The following is a 16,069-nucleotide window of genomic DNA, read 5'->3' as shown; positions in this document are numbered from 1 at the left end:
GCTCTCACCCAGCCCTCACTCCTGTCCACTCCACGCGGCCCTTGCTTCAGTTCCTCCCGGACACCACGTCCGTGCCACCCCCCAGCCCAACAGGCGCACACCCCGGGGTGACTCCTCCTCTTCCTTGAGAAGTCAGACCAGGAGCCACCTCCCCAGGAGAGCACCTCCATCCCCCACACAGGACCCTGCCACAGAAGGCACCCCGCTCCACCAGGCTCCACCAGGCTACGTGGTCCCGGTCGTCCTGCAGGACTGAGCTCCACGAGGTCAGGCCTAGGCCCTCAGTGAAAACTTTTTTAGTGATTCAGTAAATCATTAAGTTATGCTGTGGAGGAATTAAGAAGTCTGCGGAGGAAGGGCAGAGGGGCCTTTGGGGCTAGATGAACAGAAAAGGGAAAACTGGGAGGGTCCCATGCTTTGAGCCCAAGAGAAGGGTACAGTGGGCTCTCCAGAGGGGAAATAAAGAAAATGCACCAGCTTTTATTGAATCCTTATCGTGAGCCAGGCACTCGCAAACATCTTCATATTCATTATTCCAACATCTCCGTAAGGTAAGTACCATTACTGTCCCCATGTTATAGATGTGGAAAGTGAAGCTCAGAGGTTAAACAGCCAGTCTGAAAGCACACAGCCAGTCACACTCACATCAAAGACGTTATAGCCATGCCGGCCCTCTGCCCACCAAGGCCAGGAGAGGCAAAGGAGCAGAGGCCCTGAGGGCACAGAGAGGGCACTGGTCCAGGACGGGGCTGATCCTCCCTCTCCTCTCAGACTTCTGGAAAGCCTTTGGCCCTCCAGGCGTCTGCTTCTCATCTACAAAAGGAGCGGCTGTAAAGTTCCCTGGAGGTCTTTGCTTCTGCAGACCCGGTCAACAAATATTCACCAAGCACTTGTTCTGTCCCAGTACACACACCATGAAGCGGACTGTCAAATGCCCTGTCTTCAAGAATCTAAATATCCAGTGGGACAAAAACAAGGGGGTGGAGATTGGTTCAAGATGGCGGCATAGGACATGCACTCACTCCCTCTTGCGAGAGCACCGGAATCACAACTAGCTGCTGGACAATCATCGACAGGAAGACACTGGAACTCACCAAAAAAGATACCCCACATCCAAAGACAAAGGAGAAGCCACAGTGAGACGGAAGGAGGGGCGCAATCAGAGTAAAATCAAATCCCATAACTGGTGGGTGGGTGACTCACAAATTAGAGAACACTTATACCACAGAAGTCCACCCACTGGAGTGAAGGTTCCGAGCCCCACGTCAGGTTCCCAACCTGGGGGTCCGGCAACGGGAGGAGGAATTCCTAGAGAATCAGACTTTGAAGGCTAGCGGGATTTGACTGCAGGACTTCGACAGGACTGGGGGAAACAGAGAGTCCACTCTTGGAGGGCACACACAAAGTAGTGTGCGCATTGCGACCCAGGGGAAGGAGCAGTGACCCCATAGGAGACTGAATCAGACCTACCTGCTAGTGTTGGAGGATCTCCTGCCAAGGCAGGGGGTGGCTGTGTCTCACCATGGGAACAAGGACACTGGCAGCAGAAGTTCTAGGAAGTACTCCTTGGCGAGAGCCCTCCCAGGGTCCACCATTAGCCCCACCAGAGGGCCCGGGTAGGTTCCAGTGTTGGGTCGCCTCAGGCCAAACAACCAACAAGGAGGGAACCCAGCCCCACCCATCAGCAGACAAGCGGATTAAAGTTTTACTGAGCTCTGCACACCAGAGCAACAGTCAGCTCTAGCCACCACCAGTCCCTCCCAACAGGAAGCTTGCACAAGCCTCTTAGATGGCCTCATCCACCAGAGGGCAGACAGTAGAAGCAAGAAGAACTACAATCCTGGAGCTTGTGGAACAAAAACCACATTCACAGAAAGACAGATAAGATGAAAAGGCAGAGGGCTATGTACCAGATGAAGGAACAAGATAAAACCCCATAAAAACAACTAAATGAAGTGGAGATAGGCAACCTTCCAGAAGAAGAATTCAGAATAATGATAGTCAAGATGATCCAGGACCTCGGAAAAAGAATGGAGAAAGGATCGAGAAGATGAAAGAAATGTTTAAAAAAGACCTAGAAGAATTAAAGAACACACAGAGATGAACAATACAATAACTGAAATGAAAAATACACTAGAAGGAATCAATAGCAGAATAACTGAGGCAGAAGAACGGATACGTGACCTGTAAGACAGAATGGTGGAAATCACTGCCGGAGAACAGAATAATGAAAATAAATGAAGACAGCCTAAGAGACCTCTGGGACAACATTAAATGCGCCAACATTTGCATTACAGTGGTCCCAGAAGGAGAAGAGAGAGAGAAAGGAACTGAGAAAATATTTGAAGAGATTATAGTCAAAAACTTCCTTAACATAGGAAAGGAAATAGGCGCCCAAGTCCAGGAAGCACAGAGAGTCCCAGGCAGGATAAACCGAAGGATAAACACGCCGAGACACAGAGTAACCAAACTGACAAAAATTAAAGACAAAGAAAAATTATTGAAAGCAACAAAGGAAAAACTACACATAACATACAAGGGAACTCCCATAAGGTTAACAGCTGATTTCTCAGCAGAAACTCTACAAGCCAGAAGGGAGTGGCACGATATATTTAAACTGATGAAAGGGAAGAACCTACAACCAAGATTACTCTACCCGGCAAGATCTCACTCAGATTCAACAGAGCAATCAAAAGCTGTACAGACAAGCAAAAACTAAGAGAATTCAGCACCACCAAACCACCTCTACAACAAATGCTAAAGGAACTTCTCTAAGTAGGAAACACAAGAGAAGAAAAGGACCAACAAAAACAAACCCAAAACAATTAAGAAAATGTAATAGGAGCATACATATCGATAATTACCTTAAATGTGAATGGATTAAATGCTCCAACCAAAAGACACAGGCTCGCTGAATGGATACAAAAACAATATATGCTGTCTATAAAACACACACTTCAGACCTAGGGACAGATACAGATTGAAAGTGAGGGGATGGATAAAGATATTCCATGCAAATGGAAATCAAAAGAAAGCTGGAGTAGCTATACTCATATCAGATAAAATAGACTTTAAAATACAGTATGTGACAAGAGACAAGGAAGGACACTACATAATGATCAAGGGATCAATCCAAGAAGAAGATATAACAATTATAAATATATATGCACCCAACATAGGAGCACCTCAATACATAAGGCAACTGCTAACAGCTATAAAAGAGGAAATCAACAGTAACACTATAATAGTGGGAGATTTTTAACACCTCACTTACACCAATGGACAGATCATCCAGACAGAAAACTAATACGGAAACACAAGCTTTAAATGACACAACAGACCAAATAGATTTAATTTATATTTATAGGATATTCCGTCTGAAAACAGCAGATAACACTTTCTTCTCAAGTGCACACAGAACATTCTCCAGGATAGATCACATCTTGGGTCACAAATCAAGCCTCGGATAATTTAAGAAAACTGAAATCGTATCAGGCATCTTTTCCGACCACAACACTATGAGATTAGAAATAAATTACAGGAAAAAAACCGTAAAAAGCAAAAACACATGGAGGCTAAACAACACACTACTAAATAACCAAGAGATCACTGAAGAAATCAAAGAGAAAATCAAAAAATACCTAGAGACAAATGACAATGAAAACATGACTGTGAGATGCAGCAAAAGCAGTTCTAAGAGGGAAGCTTTTAGCAATACAATCCTACATCAAGAAACAAGAAGAAAATTTCAAACAATCTAACCTTACCCCTAAAGGAACTAGAGAAAGAACAAACAAAACCCAAAGTTAGTAGAAGGAAAGAAATCATAAAGATCAGAGCAGAAATAAATGAAATAGAAACAAAGAAAACAATAGCAAAGATCAATAAAACTAAAAGCTGGTTCTTTGAGAAGATAAACAAAATTGATAAACCTTTAGCCAGACTCATCAAGAAAAAGAGGGAGAGGACTCAAATCAATAAAATTAGAAATGAAAAAGAAGTTACAATGGACACCGAAGAAATACAGAGCATCATAAGAGACTAGCACAAGCAACTCTATGCCAATAAAATGGACAACCTGGAAGAAATGCACAAATTCTTAGAAACGTACAACCTTCCAAGACTGAAGCAGGTAGAAATAGAAAATATGAACAGACCAATCACAAGTAATAAAATTGAAACTGTGATTAAAAATCTTCCAACAAACAAAAGTCCAGGACCAGATGGCTTCACAGGTGAATTCTATCAAACATTTACAGAAGAGCTGACATCTATCCTTCTCAAACTCTTCCAAAAAATCACAGAAGAAGGAACACTTCCAAACTCATTCTACGAGCCACCATTACCCTGATACCAAAACCAGACAAAGATACTACAAAAAAAGAAAATTACAGACCAATATCACTGATGATTATAGATGCAAAAATCCTCAACAAAATACTAGCAAACAGAATCCAACAACACATTAAAAGGATCATACACCATGATCAAGTGGGATTTATCCCAGGGGTGCAAGGATTCTTCAATATATGCAAATCAATCAATGTGATACACCATATTAACAAACTGAAGAATAAAAACCATTTCATCATCTCAAAAGATGCAGAAAAAGCTTTTGACAAAATTCAACACCGATTTATGATAAAAAGTCTCCAGAAAGTGGGCATAGAGGGAAACTACCTCAACATAATAAAGGTCATATATGACAAACCCATAGCAAACATCACTCTCAATGGTGACAAACTGAAAGCATTTATCGAAGATCAGGAACAAGACAAGGATGTCCACTCTCGTCACTATTATTCAACATAATATTGGAAGTCCTAGTCACGGCAATCAGAGAAGAAAAAGAAATGACAGGAATACAAATCAGAAAAGAAGAAGTAAAACTGTCACTGTTTGCAGATGACATGACACTATACAGAGATAATCCTAAAGGTATCACCAGAAAACCACTAGAGCCAATCAATGAATTTGGTAAAGTTGCAGGATACAATATTAATGCACAGAAGTCTCTTGCATCCCTTACACTAACAATGAAAGATCAGAAAGAGAAATTAAGGAAATAATCCCATTCACCATTGCAACAAAAAGAATAAAATACCTAGGAATAAACCTACCTAAGGAGATAAAAGATCTGTACTCAGAAAACTATAAAACACTGATGAAAGAAATCAAAGATGACACAAACAGATGGAGAGATATACCATGTCCTTGGATTGGAAGAATCAATATTGTGAAAATGACTATACTACCCAAAGCAATCTACAGATTCAGTGCAATCCCTATCATATTACCAATGGCATTTTTTACAGAACTAGAAAAAAAATCTTAAAATTTGTATGGAGACACAAAAGACCCCAAACAGCCAAAGCAATCTTGAGGGAAAAAACATGGAGCTGGAGGAATCAGACTCCCTGACTTCAGAATATACTACAAAGCTACAGTAATGAAGACAAAAATGGTACTGGCACAAAAACAGAAATATAGATCAACGGAACTGGATAGAAAGCCCAGAGATAAACTCACGCACCTATGCTCAACTAATCTATGACAACGGAGGCAAGGATATACAATGGAGAAAAGACAGTCTCTTCAACAAATGATGCTGGGAAAACTGGACAGCTACATGTAAAAGAATGAAATTAGAACACTCCCTAACACCATACACAAAAATAAACTCAAAATGGATTAAAGACCTAAATGTAAGACCAGACACTATAAAGCTCTTAGAGGAAAACATAGGAAAGACACCCTCTGACATAAATCGCAGCAAGATCTTTTTTGACCCACCTCCTAGAGTAATGGAAATAAAAACAAAAATAAACAAATGGGACCTAATGAAACTTAAAAGCTTTTGCACAGCAAAGGAAACCATAAACAAGATGAAAAGACAACCCTCAGAATGGGAGAAAATATTTGCAAACGAATCAATGGACAAACGATTTATCTCCAAAATATATAAACAGCTCATGCAGCTCAATATTAAAAAAACAAACAACCCAATCAAAAAATGGGCAGAAGACCTAAATAGACATTTTTCCAAAGACATACAGATGGCCAAGAGGCACATGAAAAGCTGCTCAACATCACTAATTATCAGAGAAATGCAAATCAAAACTACAATGAGGTATCACCTCACAACGGTTAGAATGGGCATCATCAGAAAATCTACAAAAAACAAATGCTGGAGAGGGTGTGGAGAAAAGGGAACCCTCTTGCACTGTTGGTGGGAATGTAAATTGATACAGCCACTATGGAGAACAGTATGGAGGTTCCTTAAAAAACTAAAAATAGAACTACCACATGACCCAGTAATCCCACTACTGGGCATGTACCCAGAGAAAACCATAATTCAAAAAGACACATGCACCCCAATGTTCATTGCAGCACTGTTTACAATAGCCAGGTCATGGGAGCAACCTAAGTGCCCATCAATAGACAAAATGATAGAGAAGATATGGTACACATATACAATGGAATATTACTCAGCCATAAAAAGGAACGAAATTGGGTCACTTGTAGAGACGTGGATGGACCCAGAGACTGTCATACAGAGTGAAGTCAGAAAGAGAAAAACAAATACGGTATATTACCGCATATATGTGGAATCTAGAAAATGATACAGATGAACCAGTTTGCAAGGCAGAAATAGAGACACAGATGTAGAGGACAAACGTATGGACACCAAGGGGGGAAAGCAGGGGCAGGGCGGGGGGATGGTGGGATGAATTGGGAGATTGGGATTGACATATACACACTAATATGTATAAAATAGACTAATAACAACCTGCTGTATAAAAAATAATAATAAAATAAAATTTTAAAAATTAAAAAAACAAGGGATCGAGTGTGAGCAGCACACGGAAGACAAGCCTAATCCAGACTCCTTTTTTTGGCGGGGGAGGGAGGGTAGAGAAGAGGAGGCAATCCGGGCGCTGAAGTGCTAAGCTGGGTTGATGTCTCACAAGCAGTGGTTCACCAAGGAAAGGGAGGAGCAGGAACCACAAGGAGCTGCCCGGACACAGGGACGCTTCCCACCCAGAAGTGAACAAAATCTGGAATGCCTGAGACCTGAAAGCTTTGGGGAGCTTTTTTGAGAGTAAGCAGAGGTCTACTTAAGCACTGCCAGGAATTCCTCATTCAAGGAATAGTCTTTGAGTACCTACCACGTGCCAGGCCCTGGAGAAACCGTCCTGCCCTCGAGGAATGTATCTGGAGAGAGGCAGAAAGACAGGATGCCAGTTAGCACACAAGGGAGGTGGCAGTGACCTCTGAAAATCAGAGGCCCGGAGGGTGTAGTGAGCTGTGATGAAGACCTGGGCGGGAACTGGGGGCGACTATCCACAATCATCTAAAGGACACCTTTTCCAACTACACAAGCTTGGGAAGCCAGACTTCGTTCGTATGCTTCAACCCAAGTGACACAGTGCAACACCGAAGGCAGGACCGGGTCTGAGAAGGCATCTGTCTTCTAGGGAGACAGGCATGGAAAAGAGATGCAAAGGTGGGGCCTCTGAGTCTGAAGAAGCGAGCAGGAGACCGAGCACTGGGGTCTCGAGAAGGGCCCAGGTGGGGTGCTCGGAGGCGGTCAGGAGGTCGGTGGGCTGGACAGCGGAGGGGAAGGTGGGAGCAGCTCCAGGGGAGGCCGTAGGCAGGCAGGGCCATCAAGGCAGGGCCTCCTGCAAGGGCCAGGGAGTCTCCAGATCTCCACTGGGCGGCGGCGCTGGGACGGGTCGGCAGGGCCAGCGGGGGACAGGCACCCAGTGGGGACAGGAAAAGCAGGGGTCCCCGGCAGGGGTCCGACGGGGAAAAGGGGAGGGCCAAAGCCGCGGTCTCAGCACAGCCCAGGCCGGCGGCACCGCGCTCGCCTTAAGCTGGAGGGCTGCAAGGGGGCGCAGGGTCTAGGGACAGAGTACTGAGGTTGAGCCCCAAGAAGCCCCCGAAGCCTGCAGCCCCGGCCGCACCAAGTGTCACGGAGGGGGAAAGGAGGTACGACTGACGCGGGCACAGCCCCGCGCCCGCCCGGCCGCCGCGCCCCGCAGGCACCGGGCCCCGGGGAAAGACGCACAGAGCACCCCCACCCCGGGCCCGAGGCCCCGACCCGTTCGGCGGCCCCCGCGCCTCCGGGCCGCGTCTAACCTCCCCCGCGGAGCCAGCCAACGTGGTTCCGCCCGCGGCGGGCAGCGTTACCTAGGAGACGAGGCTGCAGCTGCCGCACCCGCCCTGGGGCGTCGAGCCCCAAGCTTTCGAGGATGTGCCCCTCGGACGGATCCAGAGGCCCGGCGGCCGGCCGGTGCCCACTGGAGCCGCAAGCCTTGCGGTCAGAGGACCGGCCGAGGGTCACCCGACCCGCTGCCACCCGCCGGAGGAGCCTCAGAAGGGAAAGAACCCACCCCCCCGACCTTTGCGTCAGCAGCACCGTGGGACCAATCAGAGCCCAAGTCCAGGGGCGCCGCTCCGGGAGCGCCAGCCAATAGGCGCGGCGGCGGGCCCGTTCTGATTTGCATGGTCGGCGATCCCTCTGCCAATAGGAATGTGAGTGGCGTGAAGGCCAGCCAATGAGAAGCTGGCAGAGGCGTGGCCCCGGGCGTCCCACGAGGTGAAGATGCTGCGGGCGGAACCTGGTGGAGCTAGTGGGATTCGGGGGCGCTAAAGTCGCAGGGGCAGGGCGGGAAGGAAGATCCGGAGCGGGGCAGAGGATCCGGAGCTGGAGCCCCCAGGTGAGTGCAGGGGGAGACCCCGGCCGTCCGCGCAGTACACGGCCGTGCGCCGGGAGAGCGGCGGCGGGTCCCCGCGAGGCCCGCGCTGACTCTCCATATCCTTTCCCCCAGCGCGTCCCCGCGCCCGCCTCCGTCCTCACCTCCTCTCCAGCCGGCTCGCCTTGTTCTCCATCATCTCCCTTCCCCCAACCCGTCCTCCCTTGCCTGCCCTATCTGCTAACCCGCCCGACCTTTTAGCTCCCATCCCCGACCCCTGCCCCAAACTTCATCCTTCCGCTCGTCCCGTCTCTGCCCCCTCCTTTTCCCGCAGCCTCGCCTCCCCCTCCCCCATCCCCCCTTCAGCGCAGCCCCATCGGAGCGCTCCTGGTCTTGGTCCTCCGCATGTCTCTCCTTGTTGCTCCTGAAGGCTCATCTTGCCTTTCCTTCCAGGTCCCTGGCCCCATCTTCCCACCCATTCTGCTCCCAATCGCTACATCTCTCCCCGTGGGCGCCGTCTCTGCACCTTGCCTTGCTCCCCAGGACCTTGGCATTCTCCTCCTGCACCAGTTCATCTGGCTACCTACACACCCCACCCCACCCCGGTCCCTATACCCCTGCCCCCTCTCCAGCTTCTCTTCGCTCCCCACCTCCCCTACCTGCTGCTGCTCCTGCAGGACGCAGGACACAGAGACCCAGCTGCTGCACCACTTCCTGCTGCAGTAGCAGTCCTGTACCTGCCCACCTTCCCACCCTCCCACCCTACCCTGGCTCTGCTCCTCCTGGCATTTGTCTGGGGGTTCCTTTAGGGTCTACGCTTTGTCTAGAGCGGCCTGGGGGGCTCCAGGTGAGAAGCCCCTTAGCACCCTTTCCTGCCTTACTCCCTAGCTACCGGCTCCCTTCCCACCCCACCCCCACTTTCCTACCCAGCTTACTTTGTGATTCAGCATTTTTGGGGTTGGTAACTTTCTTTGCCTCCTGGCATGATCAGGACCTGGTTGTGGGGCCGAAGGCAGGGGGGTCTTGACCCTGCAGTTAGAGGGGCCACCTTAGGGAACAGTCCTGAGCTGCCTGGTGCAGACAGGGTTGGGGAATGGGAACTCACCAGTGGGGGCTGCCCTTTCTTCTCTTTCACTTGTCTGCCCTGTGTTGAAATGCATCCAAGGGGAGATGACATAAGTAATAGCTCTTGGGGAAGTGAGCTATTAGCATTTATGGAAATTAATACATCCACATCCGAGGAGCAAGAACACCAAGTTCAGGCCACAGCTGTCCCACTGCCTGTCGTTTCAGGATTTCTTCTTTCGCTGCAACTTCTCCTCCCCCTCAAAAACGCCATCCGCCTTCCAATGCCAAGAGCAAGCTCCTGCTCTGCAAACAAAACCGCATTCAGGCCCCACGTTGCAGGGTTTGGGGACCTGAGTGTGGAGAGTTACACCTGCCCTCCTGATTGTTGCTTGGCGTTTGCATCTACCTGCAGACCCCAGGCTTGTGTGTGGTTCTTGGGCTCCTTCCCCTGTGCTATCACAACGGGGGCCCAGAGGGCATTGGCTCCCTGGGGCCTGTCCATCAGGAACACTCTCCAGGCCCCCACCCGGCCTCAGTGACATTGAGGGTGTTCAGGCTGCAGCACGTTCCTACCTCGAAAGCAGCCTTCTGGAGGCTCCCCTACAAAACCAAGGTCCCGTTCTTTGTGCCTCTTTGTGCTGTGCCAGTGGACAGACAGTGTGGGGACTGAACCAGGGCACAGGGGGAGGGAGGGTCACGAACAGTGCGAAACTGGGTCTCGTGCTCAAACCTTTTGGGTCTGGACGTGGCGCCTGGACGGGAATGAATGGGTGTGAAAGCAGTTGCACACAGGAGGTGTGGCAAGACGGACACTACTGCTCATCTGGTGAGGGTCACAGGCCGAGGCTCTGGGGGATGGAGGGGTGAGCGAGCTCTGGGGTGGGGCAGATTGAGAAGCTTCACACCATGGGGCTGGCTTTCTTTCCTTTTTCAATGATCTTCTAAACCCCAAATGATTCAGGAGGAAGGGAGTGGCACAAGTTTTGGTTTGACAGCTTCCGGTAAGGGAGGGGGCCTCCTCTCGACTTTCCTGTTTGTTGGTGATGGGCCCATGGCAACTGGGCAGCATGCACGTGGCGAAGGCAGGCCTCCTCCACTGCTGGAACCCAGGGGAACGAACGTGTGTGGCTTCCCAGGACTCTGGCTAGAAGGAACGTGTATCTAGTCCTTGACCTTCACTTCTCCATGACCTTCGCTTCGCCAAAGGTTCCAGAGCCAGAGCAGTTTCCTGGAGTCCCTGAATGATAGGCAGAACAGTGACACTGCAGGCAGCATTCGGGGAGGACCGTCTCTGAAGGTGTCCAGGGCCAGAGACCCCTCCTCTCCCCTTTCCGCAGCCAGGGGTCCCGCCTCATAGAGGCGAGCGTGCTAGAGCTACAAGGGGTTGGGCATCTTCCCCTTTGGAGGACGCAACGGAAGCCTTGGCAAAGTCAGAGACTTCTCCAAGGTCACTCAGAGGTGAGCCGCGTCAGGCCCCGTACCTCCCGCCAGTCTGAGCCAGGTCACTCCCTTGGTTCTGCCCTTGGAGGAAACCAGCACCCCGTGGACATGCCATCCACCAGCTCCAGCCACCCTTCAGGACGCACCTGTGAGATGGTGCTGACACACGTGGAGGAAACAGCACCCCGGGTGCGTCTGAGTCACTGGGGCTGTCAGGAGTGGGAGATGCTACCGACCACAGAGAGTTCTCGGCGACAGCATCCTGCCTGGCCTGGCAGTTCCCCAGAGCCAGGGCCCTGTGGCTCCAAAGATGTCATCAAAGAGATGGCAAGGGGCCGAGCCGCCGGGTGAGATGAAAGGGAAGAAGGGACTCTGTGCCTTGACCTCGCTTCGCTGCGGGTCCTTGTAAATAACCCTAATCACCCCTGCGAGGGAGGCTGGTTAGCCTGGATGGGAAACAGGCACAGAGCGGTGGTGAGACGGACCCAGCCTCCTGGATTCTGTTCCCGCTGCACCAGGCCCCCTCCAGCCCATCAGCAAGTGCCGGAAATCCTTACCCCCCAGAGATGCGTCTCCTCCAATGTGCAGGAGGGTCAGGTTCACTCCCAGCTCCCAAGGGACATGGAAGCTGCCTTTCTCATGATGGGAAGCCCAGCATGCTCAGCCCTCCACCCACAGCATGTTCCCCCTTTCTTTGGGGTGACTCTGAGGAGATGTGGTCCTTGGCTCAGCCAGTACAGAGGAGAAAAAGGGTCAGGGCCTCCCCAGGAGAAAACACACAAGGGGCCAGTTGGGGACATCACCCAACGGGTCATCGGGTCACTGGGCGGGGGAGGGGGCGCTTCAGGCTTTCTATCTGGCCTGGGCTTGGCGAGAACATGAGTCTCCCTGCCCGAGCGGACGTGAGCAGCTACTGGGTCTTCTTACCCTTTGCCACATCCCGCGGGGCTAAAACGGGGCTAGCCTTCCTCTCCCTCTACACTGAGGGATGCACTCTGGGCCCGGCCCCCCCCAGCTGAAGTGTGCCCTGCACCTGCACACTTTCTAACTCATAGCACAGAGGACAGGGTCTCAGGAGGTCACCCCCTGCTCCACCGAATGGCCAGGTGGTTAGCCCTGGAGACCCGGTGTCCGCAGTCTTGTATGTGTCCCTCATCCTATTTCACCCACATCCCTGGCACCTGCCTGCCTTGAACTTCCGCCTTGCAGTCAACCTCTCTTCCCTCTAGCTCCAGCACACAGACTCTTGCAGAACTGTCTTTTTATTTTTTTTGTTTTTAAATTTTAATACATAGATTAGCTTTTTTTTTTTTTAATTTATTTTAGTTTTTGGCTGTGCTGGGTCTTCGTTTCTGTGCGAGGGCTTTCTCTAGTCGCGGCAAGCGGGGGCCACTCTTCATCGCGGTGCGCGGGCCTCTCACTATCGCGGCCTCTCTTGTTGCGGAGCACAGGCGCCAGACGCGCAGGCTCAGTAGTTGTGGCTCACGGGCCTAGTTGCTCCGCGGCATGTGGGATCTTCCCAGCCCAGGGCTCGAACCCGTGTCCCCTGCACTGGCAGGCAGATTCTCAACCACTGCGCCACGAGGGAAGCCCCCAGAACTGACTGTCTTAATGCCACACAGGGTACAGATTAAATAGGACTGGGAAAGGGGGAAAAGCGGAGATGGGCTGGGGATGTCTCCCTCAGCTTCACACCTGTGCTGCGGACCCGGTAGGGAACTTTTCCCCACCAGGATCTTGAGCCCTCTCAGGGGGTTTTCCCCACCTAACGTGATCTTGATCTTGAGCCCCAGCTGCTGAGTGGCTGAGATCCATCATCCAACTCAACGGTTGAAAGCCAAGTGTATATTTCTCCTTCTCAGATCCCTGCACTGGGTTCAAAACAAACCAGCAAACCGTTCGTCGTCGGGCTAGTTTCCCCAGTAAGCGAGCGACTTCTTGGGTCCCGTAGACACTGGGTCTTGTCCGCAGGGCCCCCTGTCTGGGGTCTTGGCCCGTGGCCCCCAGTGGAGAACTAGCTCTCTGAATGTCCGGTTCTCACTCTCCCAGCCGCTTGGCCTTGTGCTTGCGTCTCCCTTTTTCGGGATTGGTAAAATGAGGCAAGCAGAGGCATACGGACAGTCCCTGGCACAGGGCGGGCACTCCGTCAGCTTCCCAGCCTCTGTGTCCAGTCATAGACTGAGCGCAAACCTTCGCTCTACCTGGAGCCCAGGTGGCTCCCGGGAAAGCTCAAGCAAAGTGACTCAGGTCCCCTTCTGAGTCATTTCATGAGCCCACGTGGGGCTCCTCAGAGGGGCTGGGTTTTCCTGGGGAACAGCCTGGGAGAACCCAGCTGGTGGCCTTCGTGGAGGAAGGAGGGCGGGCGCCTGTTGTTGTCTCTGCAGATCATGGCCTCCCAGTGAGTGGAGGGACACGGCTTGCCCTGTCCTCCCAACCCCAGGCCTCCTGGAGGGCCGGGTGCGCAAGCCTGCGGGGCATCCGTCTGCCCGCCGACCCCCCTGTACAGTAGCCTGTGGGGGCTGCAGAGCCCCGCCCCCAGCACGCCCACCCTCTGCAGCACGGCATGTTTTCATTTTCCATCCTTCAGCAGCCTTACGATCTCTCAGAGTGAACTGCAACCTGATGTCCACAAGCTGTCAAATACAGCCCAGGGCAGAAGGAGCTAGAAATCTGCCTGGGAACCTTGCCTTCCCCAGTGCTCTGCGCTGGCAGGGTCTCTCTGGAAACAGTGCCCTTCCTGCCCCTTCTGGATGGAGGAGACTCAGAAATAACTAGCACAAGGAAATTCTAACGAATCCATGCATTAAAAAGTAAATTAGAATTTAAACATTGTTTAAAACCTATAAATACCGCCGAGTGGGGAAGCCCTCTGCAGCAGACATTTGAAAGGCCAAGGGTGAGCAAGACCCACCTAACCTAACCACAGACCAGGAACCATCAGAGAAGCCTCTGCTGATAGAAGAGAGATGGGAGGCAGGTGGGGTTGATATTTGACCCAGACCCTGAAAGAAGGCAGGGTTGTGATAGCCAAACTGGGAAAGGACTGTCTGGAGAGAGCCCTGCATTGGGCCAGGCCCCGGAGGGAGGACTAGGGGGTTGGACAGTGGCCGAGGCCCAGGGGGAGCACAGGTGGGACATGAATATGGGAGTCATTGAGGGGGAGCAGGAACTGGGGTCTGGGAGGCCAGCCGTCGGCCCCCTGGGGGTTTTGGAACCAGCAGTGACATGTCCGTCCACACCGGGATGGAGGAGGCAGATGTGTCTGCAGTGTGGGGTGAGGACCACGTGCGATGGCAGGGGAGATCACGTGTCATCCTAAAGAGAGACTGTTACCTGTGTTGTGTGCTGCTGTAGGCCCAGCGTTGCGCACAGAGTGGGACCCCGTAAATCTGTCTCGAGCGGATGAGTAGAATGAATAGGCAGGAGAGCGTCACGGCAAAGCCGCTGTGGAGCTGGGTGGCAGTGGGATGCGGGCAGCAAGTGGAGCCTGGGGCCGCCTTTTCATCGCTGGGTCTGCTCGGGATACATCCTGCTGACCCTGCTGCCTCGTTGGGTCCAAGGTCTTTGCCTCGGCCAGTCACGGCTGTGGCCATCGAGAGGGAGAGCCATGGGTTCAAATGGGGTTCAAACCAGAGGTGATTGCCAACCCCCCACCAGTCACAGCCTTGGCAGTGAACAACGTCACCCAGGAGGTGGGGCCAAGAGTAAAGGGGGCAGAAGACGGAGCCCAGGGAGTGGCCGTGAGTGCAGGATTTGAGAGGGAAGGTGAAGGTCAAGACAGGAGGAAACCCTGGGTTATCCTGGAGCCCAGTCAGAGAGGGAGATAGAAGGTGGGGGCAGGTGTCCGCTGCATCAGGCGGGCCCCACGCTGCTGGGGCCACAGTCTCTGCCAAGAGGGGAGGCAACAGAGCTGCCCCCCCATAACAGGTGCACGTGCCGTGTCTTTGCCCTGTTCTGTGTCCACTCCTTCAGTTCAGGGAGATGCTGTTGTCTGCATTTTACTGGTGCAGAAACAGGCACTGAAAGCCGAGGTGACTGTCCTCAGGTCACAGAGCACTAACAAGGAGTCAAGATCTGAACCCCGGCTGTTGGGTGCCAGCGCCCGCCCTCCTGACCTTTGCATTCTGCTGCCTAAATGGCTCTTGAGAAATTGACAGTGAAAGAAGGAAGGGAGGCGAGAGGGGGCGCGCTCACGGGGTTAGCAGGTCGGTGGGAAGAAAAGTCACTTTTCTGGTTAGCCGGGTCCATCGGCCGCATCCTCAGTCTCCATGGTGCGTGATTCTGTGTCCTGCCCTAATGGGGACATTTCTGGGGTCACCTGTGAACTGCGGGGCTCATCCTTCCAGCTTCATGGATGGCTCTGCATATGATGCAACTGCAGAGGATGAGAATGCGGAGGTCGCGGTGGCCCCGGAGGTGCCAGGCAGTCCTGAGCCCTGGGGCACACATCGGGGTCACAGGGGGCGGTGCCTGGAAACAGCCCCTGTGGGTCCTGGTGCAGCTCAGCAGCCGCTGCCTGGGGTTCCAAGGCCACACTTTGAGAAACACTCCCCAGTTTGTCATGAACTTTCCCATTTCCGCTTCTTAAAGCAGCACCCAAGGAAACATGCCTTGATCATTGGAAGCTCTGATGAGCAAGCCTTCCTGGGGCTTCTTCAACACTGTGGAACATAGGAAGCCCTTGTTCTACTGGGCGACCTGCTACGCTTTTGTCAGCTTCGAATCCCGAATCGAGCTTTAATCCTGCCGTGGGTGGGGACGTGCTGGTGTTCGTGGTGCCCCAGCGCTCCTGGAATGAGGTTTGGCTGGGATGCTCACTCTGAGCACCTGCCCCGTGTGACGGAAGCGGGCACCCCTCCCCC

General features: G+C 52.0%; 2 protein-coding genes across 12 annotated transcripts in view; one reads left to right on the top strand and one right to left on the bottom strand.

Moving 5' to 3' along the window:
* The window catches only part of NPHP4 (nephrocystin 4), a 140,143-nt gene extending 131,756 nt beyond the window's left edge, over nucleotides 1-8,387 (bottom strand). For 9 of the 10 annotated variants that reach the window (XR_014265690.1, XR_014265691.1, XR_014265692.1 and 6 more), the window contains exons 1-2: nucleotides 8,194-8,387; nucleotides 7,170-7,215 (exon numbers count right to left, since the gene is read on the bottom strand). The gene's annotated coding sequence lies outside the window, so the exon portion shown is untranslated. The remainder of the gene's footprint in view (nucleotides 1-7,169; nucleotides 7,216-8,193) is intronic. The other variant, XR_014265698.1, reaches the window with a different exon arrangement.
* Nucleotides 8,388-8,587: 200 nt separating this feature from the next.
* Nucleotides 8,588-16,069, top strand: part of KCNAB2 (potassium voltage-gated channel subfamily A regulatory beta subunit 2) — a 95,099-nt gene continuing 87,617 nt past the window's right edge. For both annotated transcript variants that reach the window (XM_082469545.1, XM_082469544.1), the window contains exon 1: nucleotides 8,588-8,723. The gene's annotated coding sequence lies outside the window, so the exon portion shown is untranslated. The remainder of the gene's footprint in view (nucleotides 8,724-16,069) is intronic.

This window comes from Balaenoptera physalus (genome assembly GCF_965194825.1).
Source record: "Balaenoptera physalus genome assembly, chromosome: 1".
Lineage (NCBI taxonomy): Eukaryota > Metazoa > Chordata > Mammalia > Artiodactyla > Balaenopteridae > Balaenoptera > Balaenoptera physalus.
The sequence above is the reverse complement of the archived record's forward strand: the minus strand, read 5'-3'. Positions and strand labels throughout refer to the sequence as shown.